Source organism: Panthera tigris, chromosome C2 (genome assembly GCF_018350195.1).
Source record: "Panthera tigris isolate Pti1 chromosome C2, P.tigris_Pti1_mat1.1, whole genome shotgun sequence".
Lineage (NCBI taxonomy): Eukaryota > Metazoa > Chordata > Mammalia > Carnivora > Felidae > Panthera > Panthera tigris.
In genome coordinates this window covers 128,566,073-128,579,231 of record NC_056668.1, presented here as the reverse complement: position 1 = coordinate 128,579,231, position 13,159 = coordinate 128,566,073, and the positions used below count along the sequence as shown (strand labels likewise).

General features: G+C 40.9%; 1 protein-coding gene across 8 annotated transcripts in view; it reads left to right on the top strand.

Moving 5' to 3' along the window:
* Window positions 1-13,159, top strand: part of TMEM108 (transmembrane protein 108) — a 359,971-nt gene that overhangs the window by 9,362 nt on the left and 337,450 nt on the right. Inside the window, exon 3 of one of the 8 annotated variants that reach the window (XM_042956438.1) lies at window positions 11,875-11,931. The exons of the other annotated variants lie outside the window; for them this stretch is intronic. The gene's annotated coding sequence lies outside the window, so the exon portion shown is untranslated. The remainder of the gene's footprint in view (window positions 1-11,874; window positions 11,932-13,159) is intronic. 8 annotated transcript variants of the gene reach the window in all.

Below are 13,159 nucleotides of genomic sequence, written 5' to 3'. Positions count from 1 at the left end.
TCCCCCTCTCCCGCCCTCTCTCCCCCTCTCCCGCCCTCTCTCCCCCTCTCCCTCCCTCACTCCCCCTCTCCCTCCCTCACTCCCCCTCTCCCTCCCTCTCACTCCCCCTCTCCCTCTCTCACTCACCCTCTCCCTCTCTCACTCCCCCTCCCCCTCCCCCTCCCCCCTCCCCTCCCCCTCCCCTCCCTCCCCTCCCCCTCCCCCCCCCTCCCCCCTCCCCTCCCCCTCCCTCCCCTCCCCCTCCCCCTCCCTCCCCTCCCCCTCCCCCTCCCTCTCCCCCCTCTCCCCCTCTCTCCCCCCTCTCCCTCCCTCTCCTCCCCCTCTCCCTCCCTCTCCTCCCCCTCTCCCTCCCTCTCCTCCCCCTCTCCCTCCCTCTCCTCCCCCTCTCCCTCCCTCTCCTCCCCCTCTCCCTCCCTCTCCTCCCCCTCTCCCTCCCTCTCCTCCTCCTCTCCCTCCCTCTCCTCCTCTCCCTCCCTCTCTCTCCTCCTCTCCCTCCCTCTCTCTCCTCCTCTCCCTCTCTCTCCTCCTCCTCTCCCTCTCTCTCTCTCTCTCTCCTCCTCGCCCTCTCTCTCTCTCCTCCTCGCCCTCTCTCCTCTTCTGTCTCTCCTCTTCTCCCTCTCTGTCTCTCTTCTCCCTCTCTGTCTCCTCCTCTCCCCCCCACCCCGCCTCTTTATCTCTGTCTCAAAAAAAAAATGTTTTAGTTGACACAGAATGTTATATTAGTTTCAGGTGTACAACATTGATTCAACTTCTCTCTATGTTCTGCTATGCTTACCACAAATGTATCTACCGTCTGTCACCATACAATGCTATTACTATATCATTGACCATATTCCCTATCCTGTGACTTTTATTCCTGTTACTTTTTCATTCCATTACTGGAAGCCTGTATCTCCCCCTCCCCTTCACCCATTTTTGCCCATCTTCCCACCTCCCTCCCCTCTGGCAACCATCAGTTCTCTGTATTTACAGGTCTGATTCTGCTTTGTTTATTCATTTGTTTTGTCTTTTAGATTCCACATATAGGTGAAATTATAGGGTATTTTTCTTTCTCAGTCTGACTTATTTTGCTAAGCATAATACCTGCTAGGTCTATCCATGTTGTCATGAATGGAATGATTTAATTGTTTTTTTTTTTTTTTTAAGTTTGTTTATTTTGAGTGAGAGAGAGGGGCAGGGAGAGGGAGACAGAAATTCCCAAGCAAGTTCTGCACTGTCAGCATGGAGCCCGATATGGGACTCCATCTCACAAACCATGAGATCATGACCTGAATTTTTTTTTTTTTAACGTTTTATTTATTTTTGAGACAGGGAGAGACAGAGCATGAACAGGGGAGGGTCAGAGAGAGGGAGACACAGAATCTGAAATGGGCTCCAGGCTCTGAGCTGTCAGCACAGAGCCCGACACGGGGCTCGAACTCACGGACCGCGAGATCATGACCTGAGCCGAAGTCGGCCGCTTAACCGACCGAGCCACCCAGGCGCCCCATCATGACCTGAATTTAAATCAAGAGTTGAATGCTTAACTGACTGAGCCACTTAGGCATCCCAAGATTTAATTCTTTTTATGACCGCGTAATATTCTGTTGTGTGTGTGACCGTATGTGTGTACACACATACACCACATCTAAGGAATTGTTTTTTCATGGGGTGGTCTCTTAATGTTAAAGTAACTCATGTATAAGTACATAAAGAACATAAAGAAATGACAACCCTCAAAAGAAATATATCCTCCCAAATGACCACTGATCCTAGAACAGATTTTATAGGTAATACAAAAAAGACCACAGAATATTTGTAGAAATGTTTTTATTCTAAAACCTTTTATTTCTGTTTCTTTGGAAATATGGAAAGGGTTTATCTTCAACCTATGCCCTTTGAGTGATAAATAAAAATTTTAATATAACATGTGTTCTTTTGATACTCTTCTAGAACTGTGTTGGAATGGTGGTAACCCTGACCTAGACCTGAGACAGTTACATTATTCTAATAGAAAGCCTCATTTTGACTCCAAGACAGGGCCAATGCAGGAATTAGATGTAGAGTGTCCTGGCAGGTTTGAGTTCCACCTTGCTGTGTGTCTGGCCCTTGTAATTGTTAGATACATCCACAAAATTTACAACAAATAAGACCTCCAGGTGATTCTGATGGATGCTAACATTTTATATTATTTATTTATTAAAAAAAATTTTTTTTTAACGTTTATTTATTTTTGAGACCAAGAGAGACAGAGCATGAACGGGGGAGAGTCAGAGAGAGAGAGGGAGACACAGAATTGGAAACAGGCTCCAGGCTCCGAGCTGTCAGCACAGAGCCAGACGCGGGGCTTGAGCTCACGAACCACGAGATCATGACCTGAACTGAAGTCGGACACTTAACCGACCGAGCTACCCAGGTGCCCCGCATGCTAACATTTTGAAAGCACTACTCTTTTCTGATGTTTTTTTATGTTGTGACTTCTTACGAATTGTCCCTCTCTGGCAGGGAGTGCACTGAGAAAGTATTTTCCAGGTAGTCAGAAGATATGTAAGATTTTTTTGCGATAATCTCTTATGTCATTTTCCCAAATCATGGTCTAAACCTTTTCCTGCATTGTTCAATACAGTAGCAACTAGCCACGTTTATCTATTTTTATTTAAATGAATTAAAATTAAATTAGAAACTCAGTCCTTCATTCATGCCAGCCACATTTCAAGTGCTCCATAGCCACATGTAGTTAGTGGATACCATATTGGACAGCAATATTAGGAATGTCTACAATACTAGGAATTTCTATGGGGCATGGTGCTTTCATCTACAAGGACCTTACTTGTTGGAAACCCTTATTTTTAGTGATAATATGCTCTTGTTCTAACAAGACTTCACCTCATTTAAAACAGAATTGCATTTTGGACTTTTTCCATCCTGGGGAGCTTTTCAATCTGTGAGTGTTTCTTGCTGAACTTTTACCTTGCTGTGGCATCTCTGTGTTACAGAAAGTGCCATGGGCCTGTCTCTCTGACATAAGTATACTGCCTCTAAACTATTTGCCCTTTAATCAGAAGTTTCTGAGCTGTCTCTTTCCATTTGGTCTCTCCACAGTGGTGAAATTTGTGCAGGTTGTCTCTTTGGATACTGCCTAGAACTTAACAAAGAGCTTGGGAGAGGTAGCAAGAGAATTTTCACCTTTCCTTCTGCCAAGCCCCAGTGTGGCTCACAAAAGTGTTTCAGAAGATGGTAGTAATTCATAAGCCTAACCTCTGAGGAGTTACGCCCTAAAGAATTAGTCTCTAAAGCAAATTTTCCAACAGACCTATTATAGTACAAATTTAGTAATTAAGCCCTTTAGCAATGTGGTAGAATTTTCAGTTGATATTATCTATTACTATTACCAATATTAGTTGCTCAGAAACTATCATAATTAGAACAAATGAAAAGATGCGGAAATAAAGACACAATTTTTAAAAAGATGTAATTTAAATCTGAGCCCAAGATTGTTTTGCACAGTAGGGAGAATGAGAGTAAGAAGTCTGTGTGCCATGAGTATTATTGTTGGAGGTGAGGAGAAGGAGGTCAGCAGGGCCTGAGACTGATCTTTGGACAGCCTTTACTAGACTGCTTCACTTATGATGGGGTGCATTGCTTGTTCTCTTACTGCTCTCCTCTCTTCAGTTTGCCTTTCTTTCTTGCTTTTTGTCTGCCCCAAATGTTGGAGAGGGCTCAATGTTTCTCAAGGGAAGTGCTATTAGCATTTTGATAGAATGATTCATCGTTGTATGGAACTTTTTTGGTCTATTTATGTCCATTATAGGGTGTTTAGCATCTCTGGTCACTAAATTTTAATATTACTCAAACCAAGTCATCAAGTCAACCAACATGTCCCCCCAATCACCCCCTACTTCTAAATACCTATGATTGAGAATAACTGCTAGAGGGATGAATGGTGTGTTTTTGGGGGAGGGAGGAATAATGAGTTGGAGAAGGTACAGAAGCTTTGTGGGGGCTGGCTCATTAATTTTTGATATAACCTGACCTTTTCCCAGTGCTGGAATAGCTTTGGCAACCAATTTTATTCTATAGGGATCAGAAGAATCAGATTTTGTCAATGTAGAGATTGACCCCTGAGCCTTAACTCAAAAGTCACAGGAGGGAATCTGTCAGTGCCACAGAAGATAGACTACTGAAGCTCCCATAGGATTTTGGGTTTTCATTCTTGACTCACTGCGGCTAATCTTCTACATCTACTTGAAAGTAAATTGTGGTCTATATGTGGCAACAGAAAAAATGCAACGATGGCGATTTTAAGACAATCCAAGGGAGATAGGCTTCACTAGCCATTTTTTTTCTTTCTCTCATTGCAAATAATTGGCAGAGTAGCCCTTAAATTTGTGAGGTTATATGTACGCTGTCAGAGAGGAGATCTGAGGTTGTGTTACAGTTAATAAAGAGAAAAGGAGAGCTTTGAGTCATTTTGCTGTGGGACCCATATAAATGTCTTTGATCCCAAGAACAGAAATTCATTTAAGTCACCTAATAAATGGAAGGGTTAAAAATGTGTGAGAAAATAAAACAATGTCAGATATGTAGCAAGTTGGGAAGAATCCCAGGCTTCTTTCAGATTGAGAAGGAGGTGTAGTCTGGTCAGGCCTCACAGAGACAGGACCTAACTCAGGACCAGGAAGATTGTTCCCAGTATTCTACAACTCCAGGATGTTTGGTACTACCAGTGGTTGGTCAATCCATATTCTACTTCTTGACCATTTAACATGGCACAGCATTTCCATTTTGGCTTCTCTTCTCATGTATTCCTGTTCCTGCTTTTTCTTTTTGTCCCCACAACCTAACTGGTGATCTGTGTATGGACCAAGAAGAAAAGGAATATGATAGTTCTGTAGTAACTATCATCCCTAGTGGTCAAAGCTCTTCTACCAGAAATCTTAGGGTAACTGATGCCCTCTCTTGGTCCAAACGGCTGTGACCTGGGCTACTTGCCTCAGTAATGACTGTGGTCCTGGCAGTTTCTCTAGCAGGGAGCAATCATGACATATACTGATACAACATGAGCTCTCTCTAGCATTAAGATCCTGAATTCTTAACTCTTAGAATGAATATAAACAATATTTGTGGGTTCTGTGTAAAATAAGAATTGGAAGATTATTTGTGAAGCCTCCATGTTCAGTAGCAATTGTGAAAAAGCCTAAATCCATTCTTTTGGGAAGATTGGCTGCATCCCAAGGCTGAATGGTAGGGAAATTGCTGGGCTAGATGTTTGGAAAATGAAGAGTTGTATTTGCCATATGGATGACTTATTTTTTGCATCTGTCAAATGTGATTCAGCCACCCATGTATCCCATAGGAATAATGGCGAGGTGGCTGTCTAAATGTTGAAAGACGTTTTGACATTTTTGACAAATGTTGTTTAACAGCTGGGTTTGTAAGATTCTAGTTCTGACAAAGGAAAATAATTTGGCTTATGACTCTAAAAATAAATTCTGCATAGATGTTGTCATTTTGGGGATTACTGCCTTACAAAGTAGACTTAATGTTTGTACTATAGTGTGTTTTGTGCCTTTATCCCTGATCTTGGAGAGTTAGCTTCATTTGAACCAATAGATTGTGACTTTACAAGGTAATGCATTTTCATATTGTGGAAGGCTCTGTCCTTACTGATAATTCTGTGTCAGGGTAATAACAAAGGTCCTGGCTTCATGGACCCGCACAGCTGTGAGTGGTGTGATCTGTGGCAACACAAACAGACCATTGGTTCATGGAATTGATTTAAGGCTCTCACACTTCTCAAGTGCCTGGAACACAGTGGTGCCACATATAGACAATCAGTATTTCCTTGGGTGCAACTTTCGTTGAAAATGGCAAAAGAGGAGTTCAGCAGGGCTTCTGCAACTGCTGATTGAGAAAAGAATGTAGTCTGTTATTGAAGGGTGATCTGGATCAGGTTTCTCACCCTGCTGCTGACTACTGAGATAAAAAGAGCAAAGATGAACCATTTGCTGCAGTTTCTCCTCGTCTGACTCTATGAAGATCCCTCTCCATCCTCTCTATTGATTTTTTTTTTTTTTTTTTTTAGTGGAAAGAAAAAGGGAAAAATGTAGAATTGTATCCAGTGAGGTTTAATATCCATATTTTTTCTGAATAGGAACATTTATATTAGATAACCACATATTGCCAGGTTAAAATCTTTAATATTAAAGAAGTATTAATCTTATAGTATAAGCCAAAGTAACTCAAATTTGTGCATGTACAATTTTTTTTTTACAAAAATAAGACTGTATTCTCATAGAATCAGGTATTAATATGTAGCCCCTCCATGAAGATTTTGTAGCAACAGTAAAGACACCTGCTCTCTCTAGGGTATAAAGAGATTCTGAAAGATGGCCAAGAGCCAGGATCCTGAGTCCTGAGATTTTTGTCCTGCTACAGGCCGCTCTCTGTGAGTGTTAAATGTGCACAAGGGTAAGGACTATGAGTGCAGATGCCTGAGGGCAGGGCTGAAACCTCTAGCCTTGATGAACTGGCCTGTCCTTCCTGTGAGCCACAGGAAGGGGTGATTTCATTCTCTACCCTTTGCCTCCTGAGCCCATCATTCCATCTTGGCCTTCACCTTTCCAAGAAGTGAAGCTATAGCTGAAATAATGTCCCCAAGTGTGACCCATTCTTTATCAGCATACCCCCTGAAGGAGGCTTCATGGGCAAGGAAGAAGGCAGATAGGCACATGCTTCTCTTAGCTATCAAAAGCTGTCCCTGTTTTGGGGGAAAGAAGACTTACTGGAGCACTTCTGGAATTTTTAATTATTGACATCAGTAAAGCATTAAGCAATAGGACATTAGGGACCCCCAACTTAGAAGATAATGTTTTTACTTTGAGAGACCCAAATCCTATGTTAATACGGTGCTTGATTTTAAATCTTTGTTCTTTTCTGGTGTTTCTCCAAATGCCTTTCCCTAATGCCTTGTTTAGATTCTTTCTTACCTTTTTGTCTTATCTGTGGTTCCACCAACTGGCTGCAGTACAAGGTGCTTCTTAACTGGGCATAAAGGCTGTCCACAGTCTGTTTCCCAACTTTCTGACTTTCTTTCTGTTCTTTCTACACATAAACTTCTCCTAACTCAAATGGATCCTTGGTCCCATTTTCTCCTGTTTGCATAGAATGCCTGTTTTTTCTCATTTTTCTTCAGTGACCAATTGGTTTGGCAGTATTGATAGACCCTTGGCCTAGGACCCAGACCTGCATTTCCATCCTGCCTGTATCAGCTTTTAGAAATGTGACTTTGGGAAAAATATTTAATTTCTGTCAGCCTCAATTTTCTTACTTTTAGGTTGGGATTCATAATATCACCTTATAGAATAATTGTGAGCATGGCACTTGTGGTGCTTTTCCACCTGTATCCTCTTTTCTGCATGTTTGGCACAGAGTTCTTCATGTAGGCTCATCATATGTGCTTGCTGATTAAGTTATTATTTTTTGTATGTTTATTTTGAGAGAGAGAGAGAGAGTGCATGTGTGCATGTGCACAAGCCAGGGAGGGGCAGAGAGAGGAAGAGAGAATCCTAAGGGGGCTCTGTGCTAACAGCGCAGTGCTGGGCTGGAATTCATGAACCGTAAGATCATGATCTGAGCTGAAATCAAGAGTTGGCCACTTAACCAACTGAGTCACCTAGGTGCCCCTGACTAAGTTATTGAACATCATAGCAGAGTTGGTTTGCATCACAGTTCTTGATTAGCCATCCTCTACCTACCACTTTCATGCCTTCTCTAACTACATCTTTCTTTGATAAAGGCCACTATTCCTAGCCCCAGCAAGCACCTGAAGATATATTCTCCCCCCTCCCCCTGTGATTGTGAAAATTATGTTCGTGGACATTGATGGGGCTCTAGTGTATCTGCCCACATCAGAAATGGACAGCAACTTCAAGGTTACTCTACATAACCTTGATAAGAGATTCCTTCACATTTGTTTCTTCTCATATATAGTAAGATTTATCGTAGAGCCAAATGCTATCATTATAGCTGTCATTGGAAGGTAAGGCATACATATTCTTAAAACAAAGTTTTATAAGGCCCAACCAACAGGGTTTTTATTCCAAACATCATTTAATAAAATGCAACATGACATTAACAGGTTTGCTTGGACAAACTCTTGGAGTTCATTTAAGCAGACTCTGCCCTGTATTGATTCTCAATTATAACATGTTAGCATGAATAAGCCTGCCAGTGTTCTCAAATGATGGTGGTGCTCTCCTGGCAGCTCTGCCCCTCTCTGAATACGGGGCTGAAAGCATATCAGTGTTTCTTTTGTTCTTTCTACTTAAGTTATGGTTTTCTACATTTTGTTCAAATAATTTAAGCCATATGTTAGGTCAATAAATTTTGGTTTCATAAACTCTAACTCCTCCTATCCCTTCTCTTTTTACAATTTTTCTTATTGTTTCATGCACAAAATAAGTCTTGAATTTTTTTCCTACTCAAGAATAACTTAGATGCTTATATTGCTTTTCTAGTTTGATATATTGGTTTTTTAAGTTATTAAAATGGGCTATAATTTCATATAGATGTGTGGTTCTCATTAAATTAATTTTGTCTCTTTTTTTCTTCAATTTTTTTTGGCAAGAGACAGGAGTATAACTACTTAGATTCTTTTGCATTCTTTGGTTATTCGTGTGTATTGCTAAATGGACCCTTACCAGTCGTTTTGTCTCTTTTTATCTCAGGCTTTTGAAAGAAATATGTAAAAAGCCACAAAAATGTTTGTGGTATGAAAAGTTGTGTTTCATTCTTCTCAGATTCCTCTTTTGGAGAAGAGTAAAGACACATTTTTTTCCCCTCATAATCAGAAAGATTATCTAGTGTAACTTCTTTGAATAAAGACATATTATAGGCAGGCAATAGGAGCCCCTTGACATTTCATTCCATAGGTGCTGATGGAGGGAGTGCCCATATTTGTGTTTCAGAGAAGAAAGGGAGAGTGGGAACAATAAACTGTGAAACTGCTTTGCACTTAGTTGCTGCGCCATCCTTCTGAAAGTCAGGGAGATGTCAGGGCCTCAGCCATGTGCTCTTCCTCACAGAAATATTATAGTTGGAGGAAGCAAGAAATATAACCACTGAGCAAGTTGGATTTTTTTTTAAACCATGGCAGTAGGATAAGAAAAATAAATGGCAGGAGAGATATTTATCAGCTCAGACATGTGGCTGTTTTGTTGACTTAGGCCAGATATCCTAGTCTACCTTCAGTTTTAAATAAACCTCTCAATTTCTTGCCGTGTGAGCTAATCAGAACTTTGTGCTGCTCCTGGAAGCTATCCTCTCTTCCCTCAGGATTTAGGAAGAAAAGCTGATGTGTTGGGGCTCTGTCTATAAAGAATTGACTGCCCTTCTGAGGGTTTGCTCCTGAGGAAGGGAAGAACTGCTTGCATCTTGCTCTTGTGCAAATCACACCCTACTCTGCCCTTGGAATCACTGCTGTGATCAGATGTGTGCTCCCTGCCACATCTTGTCCGTCTGGGGCTCCCTTCCTCTTGTTTGGCTATAGGTCAGGCTGCTGAGTGTTGTGGCTATTCTCTTGTGCCTACCAGCCCTCTTCCCAGGGTGGAAAAAATGGAGGAAGAATGCTTCTGAGGGGTGAGAGGTTCAAAAAGACAAGTGCCAAGGCAAAGCCCTGTTTCACAGATCTGCTCCAGGCCTTGTTGTTTACCTAGATTTACTTCATTGGATATTCTAATTTGAGGCCATGTTTTTGTGACTGGGAGACTTTGTTACTTGCTGGAATTTTTTCCTCAATTATTTGTCTGTCTCCATATTAGACAGTAAGGCCTTTATAAGCATGAACCATGCCATCAACTTCCCTTGGCATTATTTATATTGCCTGTACTGTGGGAAGCACATGACAGGAACTCAGAATAGTGGGGTTTCAGTGCATTAATAATAGTTTCTGCAGTCTTACTCATTCCCTTCACCTCTGCTTACTTACCATTCTTGTATTTGTATTCAATAACCACTTGCTTGGTTCTCCCTGGAGTAGCATTTATGTTCTAAACAGGTCCAAATTCTCCATGTCTCCAAAGCAGTCTGTAGTAGGACTGATTCAGCCATACCTGATTTTTTTGTTTGCTTTTAAGTAGGCTTCACTCCCATTGCAGAGCCTGATGACCCTGAGATCAAGACCTGAGCTGTTGTTGAGTCAGACGCTTAACCAACTGAGCTACCCAGGTGCACCTCAGCCATATCTGATTTTTGTCTGTTGAGCTAAATCTTACCTTTTCCTCTCTTGTAAACTTGCGATCTCAGGAACATGAGCCACACTTTTGACTTAAGAGGATTCTTTTTCCTTTCACTGCCAGGAAATGGAAGATGCCTAGATCCTTTTCAATCAGGTCTCACTTGGTCTGTGTGGCTGCAGAGGAGTAAGCACACCTCTCTGTATAGTGCATTCTCATAATTGAGAGCCATCTCAAGTCCTCTTACTCAAACCACTTATTTTTTTACTGGTTTTCCATCACTCTGGTGAAGTCATTATTTTCGTTAAAGTTCTATTCCTTCATCCTAGTTGTTTTGAATTTTTTTTTTTTTTTTGCCAGACCCATTTCTTTGAAGGGCAGGGACAACATCTAATTCTCATGTCTTCTTGGCCCCACTTTTTCTCCCTGTAGACAAAAACCTAAGACTCCATTCAAATTAGGTGATCTATAAATGTATTAACCTAATTAAACCCAAGCATTTATAAAATTCAAGAGGAAGAAATGGCCTTAATACATTAACATCCAAACATACTTTAGAGATCTTCTGGTTTACCATCTCATTTTTTGATTGTGGGCTTATTGATTCAATTATTTCTTCATCCCTCGTTCCCTCCCTGCCAGGCATTGTGTAAGGAGCAGCAGATCTGAGGTGAATAAAGACATGGAGCTTATCATCAAATGGAAAATACTTAAATGTCTTAGGAGAGCTCTAGGTATTGAGAGCTTTAGAAGTCCATGATGCTGAGCTGCCTTAGGGCCAAGGAGGCTTTTGATGTTTAATCTGAGGATTTTTAACCTAGAGAAGGGAAGTGACTTGCCCAAGGCCAATTAGTAGCTCATGTGTACCAGAGCTTGGCCTGTAATCTAGATTTCTACCCTCCTTCAAATTTTGTGAGAATGCTGTGAAAACACGCATTGTTAGAATACTTTGGTCTTGAATTTCATTGGGTTACACAGCTTAGCTATTAAATGAATAGCTTACATTTTGATAATGTCCTTATTATTTGTATTTGATAATGAGGAAACCTTATATATATTTTCCTTCCTTGATACCTATAAAGCAGTATACTATGTTTTAGTACCTTATCTCCTCCTGGAATAGTTATTGGCTCCCCTCCTATTAGCTTCTCTCAACACTGATAGTTTATGGCCTTCATGAGTTTTACATTTTTTCAATTTCTTCTAACTCAGTAGAGTTTTGTTTTAAACTGTGTCCTAGAGAATATTAAAAATGGAAAGTGGCCAAAAGATGGATGATGAGCAAGTAAGAACTTTAACAAAAATTTTGAAATTTTAGAGTAAACTCAAGAGGTTTTCTGAAATGAGTTCAGAGGGTAGAAAATGGTAAAGGAATCCCTTTACCATTCTTTCCTAACTCATTGACCTCTTCACATATGTGGGCCCAGCCAGAAGTGCCATTGGGCAAAAACTGAAGGGAACTTCTCTTTATATGTTTACTCAGAAATTATTCTTGTACTGTGCATGGGAAGAGGGACCAGATGGGGGGATATAGTACTTGACAAGAGAGCTACAATAAGGGAGGCTGCTTAACCTGTGGATATAGTAGGTATTCTGCATCCTGCCTTGTGCAAATAGCCCCTGATAAAGAAATATTTTATCATTCTACCTTTGTTTGCAGAAAAGCGTAACAACAGATACAGAAAATGTGATTGGAGCAAGATGACACATCTAGTTAGTGAGTTCTTGAACTGTGTGAAATTGTCTGTAAAATGTTTATATTTAAGGGCATTTTTTTGTGGGTGGTTCTGGTTTTGTCAGATTCTCAAAGGGATTTCTGATGACAGAAAGATTAAGAACAATGATACCAGGGGGTACCTGGGTGGTTCAGTCAGTTAAGCATCTGACTTTGGCTCAGGTTATGGTCTCCTGGTCTGTGAGTTGGAGCCCCATGTTGGGCTCTAGGCTGACCACTCAGAGCCTGGAACTTGCTTCAGATTTGTGTCTCCCTCTCTCTCTGCCCCTCCCCTGCTCACGGTTGGTCTCTCTGTCTCAAAAATAAACATTAAAAAAAATTAAAAAAAAAAAAAAAGAATGATACCAGCAGAAAATATTGATGATTTTAAAAAGCTTGGGTTGATGGAATCTTTCCTTATGTGTCATGAGAACCAAACTATTAAAAAGTTGCTAAGCTTTATAATGTAATAATTTAAAACTTATATAGTGAAAATCACCATAAACAAGATTTCAAAGATGTGAGTAATTGAAAAACATGTAGAGCATGTTTGTTGTTGATATCCATAACATGAAAATAGAAGTCAAATTGGCAGTGATTATAAAGTTAACATATAATGGTGTTGGTGAATGTGGGGCCCTCTGGAGCACTATGGTTGGTTGGGTCTGTGTTGTTATAACCTTTCTGGAGCACAGTTTGACAACATACACAAAAATGTAAAATGTACTTACACTTTGGTCTAGCAATTCAACTTCTAGACTTTATCTAGAGAAAGCAATTGCACAGCTGTTGAAAGATGTATACACAGAGGGGCGCCTGGGTGGCGCAGTCGGTTAAGCGTCCGACTTCAGCCAGGTCACGATCTCGCGGTCCGTGAGTTCGAGCCCCGCGTCAGGCTCTGGGCTGATGGCTCGGAGCCTGGAGCCTGTTTCCGATTCTGTGTCTCCCTCTCTCTCTCTGCCCCTCCCCCGTTCATGCTCTGTCTCTCTCTGTCCCAAAAATAAATAAAAAATGTAAAAAAAAAAAAAAAAAAAAGATGTATACACAGAGATACCTGTAGTTTTGCGTTTGGTTAAAAAAAAAACCTATAAATAACCTAAATATCCATTAGTAGGAGACATTATTAAATGATACATGTATACTCTGGAATACTAGGTAGGCATTAAAAATGACATAGTAGTACTTTGTTTTTATGGAGAGTTATCCATGATACGTTAGTTAAAACAGTTCT